An 11,756-nucleotide genomic window follows, 5' to 3' on the forward strand; every position below is an offset into this window, starting at 1 on the left:
GCTTGCTTACGTACGTATGTATGTATTGTTTATATTAATTAATCTTGCCCTCTCTCTATAGACCCCTGGAGTGATGTACATAATGAAAAAACGTATCACAATAACTCTTCATATGTTTCAGAGCTACAGGCACAGGGAGGGGTAACATCTGCAAGAGTAATGCATTCCTGTCTTGTGTTAACCAAGAAAAACCTAGAGGTAAAACTGGCTGGAAAGAACAAATGGGATGAATGAATTGTTTGCTTTGGCCAAGCTCTCAGAAAGGATGGTAAACAACATCTTTGGAAGCCAAGAAATCAGCAGGAATAACTCAAAATCTTCATGAATAAGGAAACATAGTGCTATCTGTTCCACAAACTCTAGTTACAACCAGATCCTGTGCATGTTTTTCCCAGAGATAAATTCCATCATCTTGATGGGGGCTTACTCCCAAATAAGTGGGCACAGGGCTGCAGGCTTAGCTTTTTTTTCCAGTAATGTGCTGCTTTCATTTTGCTTGATTACATGACTCTGCTTGAGTGGTGTTGTATTAGCGGTGTGGACATACATCTACATTTTGAGACCTGAGATGAATGACTGGTGTTCCTCTAGAAGATGGAAAATGTGGAGATGCATATCCGTTGGGGTCAGCCTTCCTGCCTTTCATACTCAACAAGCACAGCTGAATTTACTGAGCAGACAGAAAAAGAAAAAGAAAAAGAAAAAGAAAGAAAAAAGGGGGGGAGGAGGGGAAATATGAAACCAGGCAACAGAAAAGGGATCATTAGTAACAGTCGGAGACAGCATTCACTGTTCAAGCCTGAAAGTAAGAAACAAGATTTATCTGTAAATAAACAACCATGCTTTCACACAAAAGGGGACAAGCCAAAGATGGATCACCTATGATCAGCCAAGGGTGTCTCACTGCTGGGAAATCAGCCCTGCTATGATGCACGTCTTGTGTGCATTAGGATAAGTGTTATTTCCCTAGGATCATTTTGCATAGGATTGATAACAAAATAGAAAGCACTACCACGCTATTATGCAAATACATAGTGCATCCACATTTTAAATAATGTGTGCAGTTCTTGTAGATCTTCCTCCAGAAGAATGTTGGACACATGTGCTCCACACAATACATATATGTGCAATCAATGTGAAACTATACACATTATTTAAAATGTGGATGCATCATAGATCTATATCTCCCAGACAACATCCTGTGGTCCTGTCTCTAATCTCCGTATATGGAACATTTTGTTTTCTGTTAGTTCAATGACATGGTGGTGGCCATGTCACTGTATTGTGGGTCTGTGGTGTACATGATTTGGATGGACATACATGCTTTCTTTTACAGAACATATTCTGTGCATGCATGTGTGCATGCACAGTGAATATGTGTGGTGTGTGGGCAATTTTCACAACCCTCAGTCAATAGAAAGAGATTGGGGTGGAGATGAAAGTACCAGTTCTGCTCCTTCCCTTCCATACATGGATTCTACACATTTGTAATGGAAAAAGAGATGGAAAAACATGAAAACCTCAAGGCACTAGTCTATCTTCCATTTAAAAAGCTGTCGCTTTTAAGGCTTTAGAAATTATGTTACAATATCCAAGCTGAGATATGATTGATGTTTTGAAATTATGGATGGTGTAGAGAGAACAGTACAGAAAAAAATATTCTCTCACTACACTAGCACTGATTATTACCCGCTGAACTTGATTGGAGGGCAAATCAGTTTTAAAAAGAATTTACATTTACTAATTTAAAGAATTCACTATTGCAGGCAGAGGCTCCAGTATCAATGTCTGCAGTCAAGATAGTCAAGAGGATCCCCTCTTGTGCACATGGCCATACACAAGGAGACACTAAGTAAAGGGAAATCACAGAACCTGACTTCTTGTTTATTAGTTAACCACTTACCCAAGTGTAAAGCAATAGTCATGGCTGTTCTTTTGACAGCAGTGCTTGCAACCTCAGCTCCTGGCAGCTGGAGGTTGAGAAAGTGGGCAGGAAGTTTAGCAAACATGCCTACTGCCAAATATTTTGGTTTGAAGGGAGGGAGGTATTGGTTTGGTGCTTGCTGTGGTTGGTTGTCTGCTTTGGGAGTAGTTGCTTGCTTTTGGAGTAGATTCTGTTGCTCTGTTCCTGCATTTTTAGAATATAATTTGACAGTTATTAAGTGTCTTCTAGTACCTGAAAAAATGAAAGGAGAAAACATCCGAAATAACCCCAAAGTGCCAGTCTCTTCTGTGCTTAATGGCTGACTGGCACATGGAAGATATGAAAATAGTAGAGGAACCTTCTCCAGAAGCTGAAATTTAAAAATAAAAAACCCAGTTGTGTATATTCTTAATATTGTTCCCCCTACATATTTTTATTTCTTAGAAGCCAGTCCATCTGTATTTATTGAAATATCTGTGGTTTAGGCAGTGTTTTTGAACAGCAAGAGCAAATCCTTATAACTTGCGCCTGCTCAGCTGAAGCTTGCCAGGAAGAACAATGGATTCCTAAGCATTCTTATGCCCTTACTTCTGCCCATGGCTGAAGACTCCGAAGGAGATCTGGGTTTCACAGGCTTATTGTCCTTAAAGGATCCTCTGAAAAAACCTCTGGACATCATTATCGAATCAATGCTTTAGGGGCAGAAGTAATGGACAAGGAATACTTTAATACTCATTCTTTCTGTGTCCGCGGCACTTCTTTCCACGGCACTTCTTTCTTTTACTCCTTCTCTTTTTCTTTCCATCACCCCTCTCTCATTCTTTCATTCTCTCCACGCCATGGCTATTCTCTCTGTGTATTTATTTGTTCAAAGGCAGTGAGGCCTGTGGTAAGATTGATGTCTCATTCCACCATCTTGACCAGCCGTGAGCCCCATTCACCTCAGTAAGTCTCATTAGCTTCCCGAAGTACTGGCAAGAACTTCTGGCGATGGTTACAGAACACTTCAGTGAGCATGCACAGCTACACTTTATGAAAATCTTCCTATGTAACATAAGAAAAATTAAAATATATAGAAGACTAGAGACAGGCATGAAATGAACCATGAACAAAGAAACCCGAGCTGGTGGTTCATTTTACAAACCAGTTTGGGGGGCCCCAGTTTGGAGAAGCAAAACGAAACACCAGACTTTTTTTTCTCATTGGCATTTCATTTGCTTTAGCAAACTGAGACTGCCCAAACTGAAAGCAAATTTAAATATTACAGTGTGTTTGGCTTTTTTAAAAAGCCTTTCAGTTACCACAGACCTTGGCACTGATTGCGGCTACTGTGGCCACTTCACACTGACCCACTCAGCAGTGGCTGGACTGAAAGTTATTATAATCTAACAACAAGAGGTGGTAATAGCATTTGCCTTATAGTATTGCCATTACATAGTTTCTCCATCTGCTTCTCCACTGTCGAGGCAATTTGGTCACATGGCCAGCAGATGGAACACTTTCTCCTGTTGACAGACGGTGATCGTCCCAATGTGTGGAAATGTTGATTAGCAGGCCAGTAATTCAGTCAGTGTAAATAAGTGTGCATCTTGGTAGAAATCTAAGGAACACTGAGTGTGTTTCTCTCTCTCTCTCTCTCTCTCTCTCTCTCTCTCTCTCTCTCTCTCTCTGTATTTGTGTGTGAGAGAGAAAGAGAGAAGAGAGAGATACGAGATTGCACCAGTCTGTATCTTTTGAGTTTTTGTATAATGGATTTCAAGATGAACTGTGTGCAACGCTTATAGAAATCTGTCAGCATGTCTCTGCTTTATACCCTTGTACAGTAGACTGCGTTCTATTGAACTTCAATATGCAGTTTTAAAAAAACCCTGGCAAGGGTATCACAAAGGAATTAGCTTTTGCTTTTTTTAATGATTATAATATACTTTATTATTTTTAACATAAAACAATAGTGGCTGCTGTTAAAAGAGATCTCAGGACAGCAGATGTAAATGGTGACAACAACAAGGTGATAACCCACAGTCTCTCCCTCCCTCCCTCCTTTATTAAGTAATTGGAAAATAAATTGAGGAAGAGATTTTTTTTTCTTTTTAAAAGGAGCATGATTGCAGACCTCAAATGGTAGGAAACTAGGGCAAATGCCTCCATCTCATTCTAAATCTAATTATTTTTCTGGGACTGCAAAACCATGAAAAATACTAGCCCCGACAAACAGAGACAACACAAAAAAACAAACAAACAAAAACACTAAACCGTACAATACTGGTATAAAGGAAGAGTTGAGCTGTACAATCTGGTGCCCTCCAGATGTTTTGAACTACAATGCCTATAAGCCACAGTTAGTATAGTCAATGAATGGGAATTGTAGGCATTGTTGCACAGAACATCTGGAGAGTAACAAGTTGCCTATCTGGATTATAGACTTAGATGCATTAAAGGAATGGGCTAAAGCCCAATCTGCAAAGGTTACTGGATAGCCCTGGCCTCATCCCTCTTTGTAATTCCAACCTCAGTGCATCTCTGAGGTCAAAACTAGTAGAGGGAAGCACCTGATGCAGCCAACCGAACTTAACATAGCATCCCTGTTCTCCCCCACCTTAAAGGCTACTTTAAGTTCTCCTGGCCCTTAGAGGGTGTAAGGGGTCTGTTTCAGATTTTCGGGGACGGGGGAAATAGGGGTGGGTTTCACAAGAGAATGTGTGACCTGCGACATTGAGCATTGCGCATGTGTGGCCCTGGGCTTTTGGAGATTGCACATCCCCGGTGTAAGAGGTGCAGTACAGACAATGTGCCACATATACCTCTCTACTCCAGCTGAAGGGAATGGACAGGGAACTCTGAAGGGAAAACAGCCAAGGCTCAAGAGATGGTATTGCTGCTCCCCTAGCATTCACCACCAAAGGCAGCTGCCTTACTCTTTATCATGGTAGGGCTGGTCTCTCATTTGTGTTTACACTCTTCATCTGCATTTGTGTCAGTGAGACCATTGCCATTCTGTCCCAATGGTGCATTTAAATAAAAATTCTTCAGTCACCATCCCATGCACTTATATCAAGGCACAAAGTTCTATAGACTTCAATGAGTTAAGCAAGTATATGATTAGAACCTAAACTACAAAGTACAAGAACTACAAAGCATGTGAACAATCTTTGCTGAACACATTTAGTCTATATGACATCTTAAACAGTGTTCTTTTGCAGTATGGCTTTCTTTTTGCATTTGTTTGAAAAGATCTGATTTGACTAGTTTTCCGTACATTTAAGAATGGAAGACATTTTCACCTGGATGTGATTTTTCCGCATCTTTTCCGAATGTGTGTACAGAAGCACACTTTGTTTTCATAGGCAAGTAAACACCCAGACACCACTTAGTGAAGGATGCTGCCGATTGCTAGAGGCAACTGGTGAATGAAGAGTAAACTCCAGGGCCCAATCCAGTGCCCTTTGGGGCCCCTTCAGTATTATTGACAGATGATGTAGAGACAGTCAAGGTGCATCAGATTTCATGTCATGTGTTATTTATTTGTTGTTGCTATTTGCCATCACATCATTTTTTGGGGGGTCTTGCAAGCTACAGTGCATGGTTGCCTTCATACGGTCAGTCCGTCTCCGAACACTGAAACGTCTGTCAGTCCTTGCCTCGCAGTTGGAGAACCAATGGCTGAAATCCAGTAGTAAGTTGCAATTAGAGTAGGCCCAATGAATTGGGCGGGGGAGGGATTTAGTCATTCAATTCCTCTGAAAGTTCCATTCATTCAATGGGCCTACTCTGGTTGTGACTGAATTTCAGGCAATGTCTGTAGAGTAGAGATGGACACGAGCAGCCAATTCAGTGGCTTTTGTCAGTTAGTTTAGCAGCTTGACTTCCCTGTTCCGCCTCCTCTGGGTGCTGCTTCTGAGTGGGCGCCCAGAAGAAGAGGTGGGCCTTTGATGTCTTAAACACCGATTTGGCCAATATACTAACTGGCACATTGGTGTTTCATGCCCATCGCTACTGTAGAGGCAAAAGAAGCAGGTTTGTGCAGATATTTTCCCTCTGCAGGATTTCTCTGTCTGGGTATTTTCTGAATGCGTATGGCTAGGGGAGATATGAATGGGAAGACAAAGAATTTAATTAAGGAAGTGATCCCTGTTCAAAATTTCACCCTACTTACCATTGCTATGGCATCATACTAATTCATGAGGACTAGCGATGAATGGAACAGGGGCTGACTTTTATTCTGTATCTGAATGTATGTGCTCTGGAAGTAGCGTGCTAAAAGCACTCTTAGAATCCATTATCTTCAGGTCATTTTTATGTTGCTTATGTAATAACATAACTTAAATGCCAGTGTGAGAATGCTGGAAAAGAAAATAGTCCTTACCTCACCTGTTGGAGGTGGAGAATGTATGTTCAAAGCAGCAATGTTGTTCAATCATCTATAAACTAAAACACAACGAATAGCCAATTCAATCTGTTTTTTTTTTTGCTAAACCAGAATGAGAACTGGTTGCCCAGCTCAACCTGGAACTGATTTTAAAATAAAAATTATGGGAACTCTATTTTTCTCAACCGTGGCAAGAAAAAGATACCTGAAACTGCATGCGTAGCAGCTTCCACTTGTGTAAAGAACGCAGGTGGCATTACGCAAGTGGAAAAATACAAAATATTATTTGGTTTTGGAATCGGTGCTTTTCATATCAGCAGCACTACTGCCACAAAGGACCGTTTGAAGCATCTTGTCTACATAATAGCTCAAATGAGAATTGATTCTGTGTTGAATGAGCACCCAGGGGATAATTCTGTTTTGTTGTGTGTTTTTTTTCCCTGATAATAGCATATGGGCGCTGCAGAAGCTTGCAAAGCCTCCCGATACAGCAAAAATCCTGCCACTTGTCTGCTGTTTTCATGCCACCTATGAATCTGGTAACGCTCTGATTCTGGCTGCAGAGCCTCTTACAAGTACTGTTCAAAGATTTATGGAGCTCAGTGGATTTAACCATCAGTGGAAAACAATTTTGAAGAGAAAAAGAAATAAATTGATATGTCTTGGGAGATGTGCTAGGAATTTGTGGTCGATAAGACTTCCCTCCCTGAGTAGGTTTTGTGGATCCACACATTTCAGCAGATCCAAAATGCAACAGCCAGATTGCTTACTGGGGCTGGTCACAAGGATTTCCTGGCAGAATTCAAAGTGGTGGCTCTAACGCTTAAAGCCCTAAACAGCTTGAATTGTTGTACCTTGCTGCCCTTAATGTGTTTTGGTGTTGGTTATGTTTTTTAGTGTAATATTTGTCTCATTTTTTTGTACAGTGGACCCTTGACTTACAGACGCCTTGACTTACAGACTTTTTGAGTTACAGACTTCTCTGGCCGCAAAATTTAGGTTTGACTTGCAGCCTGAGAATTGACTTACAGACCAGAAAAAAACCAAAATGGAACAAAAACGGCCTGTTACGGGATTAATCGGTTTTCAATGCACTGTAGGTCAATGGAGACTTGACCTACAGACTTTTTGACTTGAGAACCGCCTTCCAATACGGATTAAGTTCTCAAGTCAAGACCCCACTGTATTTGGATACTCACAATTATTAGCTTTAATCCTGTCTTTTAATGTAAGCCTCCTTGGGCCCTTTTAAGGATAAAGGTGGAATAAAAGTTACCAACAACCAACCAACCAACCAACCTACCTCTTTAGTACAAACCAGGGCAAGGAACTGTTCTTCGAAAAGCCTTTTGCTGGCCAAATTAGAGATCTTAGTGATCCAGTTTGTGAGTGTTCATTTATTTGTTTTATTTATTTACAAGATTTTTTAGCTGTGCTATTACCAATGGTCTCTGAGCGGCGCACAACAATATTAAAACTTTAAAAACATTAAAACCATTAAAAATAGGCAATATTATAATAATATCCTACATTAAAAACAATCATTAAAACATTAATATTAATAAATCCTGCTACTCATATGGCCAGCTAAAGAATACTATTTAATTCAAATGCTGGCTAAACAGGAAGGTCTTTGTTTGGTGCTGAAAAGCCAAAAGTGTTGAAGCCAGGTGGACCTATATAGGGAGAGTGTTCCAAAGTTGGGGGGCAAGAGCTGAGAAGGCCCTATTTTGAAATGCTATTCCCCTCACCTCTTTCAGGGATGGCACCTTCAGAAGGGCCTCCTGGCCTGATCTTAGAGGACGGGCAGGCTCGTATGGAAGAAGGCAGCTGCTGTCGCCGCACCATCTTCAAAGGCTGCCCCATGTACGGTGCATTGCAGTAGTCCAATCTGGTTGTTACCATGCATGTGTGACTGTTGTCAGGCTCCGCTCATCCAGGTTTATGATATATTCTCCGCAGCTATAAGAAGGCACCCCTGGACACCGAGTCCACCTGGGCTTCCAAGGTCAGACCCGGGTCACAGAACAGTGTACCTTTTCCCAAGGGGACACGGAGTCTGGAAAAGTGGAAGGAATCCTTGTAGACTATCGCCACGCCTCCTCCCCGACCCTCCAGGCGACCCTGGTGTTGGACCAAGTACCCAGGGGGACACAACTGAGATAGAGGAACTCCTCCTCCTTCTCCCTCCCGGGTATCAGTAATGCATGCCAGGTCGACCCCCCTCATCCAAAATGAAATCATGGATGAGGGAGGTCTTATTTTTTTGCCGACCTGGCATTTACCAACAGTACCATGTGGCCCAGGGGGGTGGCTGATGTGGTCACCTAGTACCGTTTGGCTAGGAGTAGAGCTAGAAAGGGGGATAGGTGTAAGGTATCTAACCTCCTTTCTCCTACACGGGCATCCTCTACTCCCACCGCCATATCTTCCCCTGCCATATATTGTCTCTCTTGGTTGCCCTAGAGGCCCCTCAACACCCCCCCTGTTTCCCAGCTTATTCCCCAGCCAGTTCCCTCAGGGAATCTGGCAGCCGGCAGCAGCCCAGCCACAGTCCCACTGTCTCTCTCACACAGTGACCTGTAGAAGGCAGATCTTATTCAGCTCACCTGAGCACAGGGGATGTTCATGAAGCCCTCTTGTTTCTCAGGGAGACATGCCAGGGCCCAGCTTACCTAGAACGGCACAGTAGCTTCAGATGGCAATGCTGAGTATCATTAAAGAGCAAAACATTTTAAAAGTTATTTAAATTGATTTTGCTGTAATTTTTATTTCTATTTTTGGTGGCCCTCATCTGTGGCTTCTGTCCAATGCACATCTCTACTCAGGTATAAGTTACAATGATAGGAATGATCCAACTGGACTGAGTACATGATATGGTCCCTCCAAGGCTGAGTTCAGTTCCATTAAAACATATTTTTTTTGTCTGCAAAACTCAGCTCAGTTCTATGCAGGGCCTCTCAATGTAGAGCTATTAAAAACCTCTTGTCCTTGTTCCTTGATGAGAGATACCAACAGCAGAGGCTTAATGGGCCAAATGGTTTCCCACCCTTGCTCTGCAACACCCTCTCTGCACCAATTGTTTCTGGCATTCTTTGGCAAAAGAGCAGGATGTCTTACATGTTCTTTTGTATCGGACGATGAAGGTCATCGATTTTATGACAACACTAGAAAAGTCATGAGATCGACCTGTACATTTTACAGGAAATCAAGTGCTTGGTTTCATTCTCTCTTTCCCTCCAGAGTGCTCTTTTAATTTATAATAAGAGTTTCTACCTGAGAACATATTACAACTAATTAAAGCATAAACCCTGAGGGTGTGTGTTGTGGGACAAATATTTGCTTCTCTGATTAGACCTCCATATGCCTGGCTTGTGACTGAAAATCCAGGTGCTTTCACTGTTTGCTGCCTCCTATATACTTCCCCCTTTTCCCACCCGCGCAGACTTCACTTGTCTTAATTTCCTCTCAATTACACCCAGGCATTAACTAATACTGCCTAACTACAGCCCAAAATAATTATTGCTATCTGTTCCCTTTGTAAATATAACTCCAGAGCTGAGTGAGAAGAATAATGGCATATTTACAGACGGCAGCTAATTAAACGCAGCTCCAATTGCCTTTGGTTCGCCAGAAGGAGCCATTTTCGCCAGGCAGAGGGAAAGATGTACGGAAGCTTGAAGGTACGCTGGGAACAACACAGCGGAACATCACTCAAGGTTCCCAAGACAAAAATTCTGTTCAAGACAAATTTACACTGGCAATAAAAATCTCATTAAGGAAGATATGACGATATCACAACTACAGCCTGACAGTTAAAAGAGCTTTTCATCCTCCTCACCTACCCTGTTTAGTTAAGGAACAGTATATATTTCATTGCTCTGTACCAGCTGTAGTTAAATGTGTCTTTCAAAGTCTCCTCACTTTAGTATGCTTGCCTGATATTGGGGCACCTTCAGGATGTGACGCCTCTTTGTTAGCAGAATGGGGGCATTGAAGGTAATTAATTCGAAATAATTAGTTACCTCTAAAACACTGGGAGTTTAAACAATTATTTTTAAAGCTGCTAGTAAATGATTTCATATCATGAAAGAAGATTTTGTTACTTCTCAATCTTTGCTGTTTCAATTAAAAAGCTGCTCTTAAAGACTCAAAAAACAAACCACAATGACTTCCACAGGTTGAATAATGATTAACCTTCCTGATGATTTTAATTTGTTACTTTAGGAAGGTAACTTGGGCAAAGGGCAGTTTGAAGTTCTGGGTCCGGCTGCTTGATCATTTGGTTGTGTTTGAGGAGCGTGAGTATTTGAAATAATCATTTCATGTTTTCTTCTCAGTGTATACCTTGCGGTGTCTAGAGTAGAGATGGGGACAAATATAAAAACAGATTGGCTTTTTCCATGAAAATAGCTGATCTGTTAAATATTCGTTGATCCGAATCTGTCAAATTTTAAGTCTCAACGAATATGGATCAATGAATATTTTCCCCGTTTTATTCTTCTCCGTAAATTAAAAAAAACATTCTGCCTACTGACCACTGATCAGCTGATCAGCGGACTGACAGGCAGCCACCCACCCCACATCCTACCCCCTTCCTCTCCCTGCCTTAGCCCACCCGCCCCTGCCAACAGCCCCTTACCATAATCGCTGCTACCAAGGTCTCCATCTGGCCTCTACAGCCATGGTGTGTAAAAAGGGAGACTGGCTGCCTTTTGCAAAGATGGCAGCTGCAGCTTCATTTAGGGTAGTGAAGCTGCAGCTGCCATCTTTGCAAAGGGCAGCTTGGATTCCCTAAAGGCAGGCCATGTGGTGGTGGGGGTGGCAGCAGGTGTGTGGGTGTTTTTTTTAAAGAACCCCCTATGAATCGATGAATAACTTTGTTATTCATTGTTTCATGGGGGCAACTTCATGCTTTGTGAGTCATCAAATTCTTGTCCAGATCTATATCCTCCTGCTACATATTCATTTTGTATTTGATACTGAAATCTGGTGACTGCTCGATGGGGGGTTATTGGAGTAGGATGGATAAGCTGGCAAAGAATTATCAGAATTTATGAAAAGGTTGATTTGCTTCTACACAGCTAGCAGCAGAGGCAGCAGTAGACTGTTATCTTCACCATTATTTACATCTGCAAAAAGGTGGTGGTTATTAATTTCAGAGCAATTACATGGAATTAACTCTTACATTATAAGAATGTGATGCAAAAAGACCCACAAGTTTTTCCGTAGGTCCTGTATCTGAATGCGACAATGAACACCACAATTCTATTAAATTCCATTCAGAATTTAAGTTGGGTGTAAGTCTGAAGCCTAACAGCTCAACTCTGAGCATGTTTATGCAGAAGTGTATGCAATGGGTCTCACTGCTGGATAAGTATCCATAGGATGGCATCCAGTATATTTCTATCTATCTATCTCTGCCTCTGAATCCGACATTTCTTTTACCCTTTCTTGGCAGCTATA

This window comes from Pogona vitticeps, chromosome 2, assembly GCF_051106095.1.
Source record: "Pogona vitticeps strain Pit_001003342236 chromosome 2, PviZW2.1, whole genome shotgun sequence".
In the NCBI taxonomy this organism is placed as follows: Eukaryota; Metazoa; Chordata; class Lepidosauria; order Squamata; family Agamidae; genus Pogona; species Pogona vitticeps.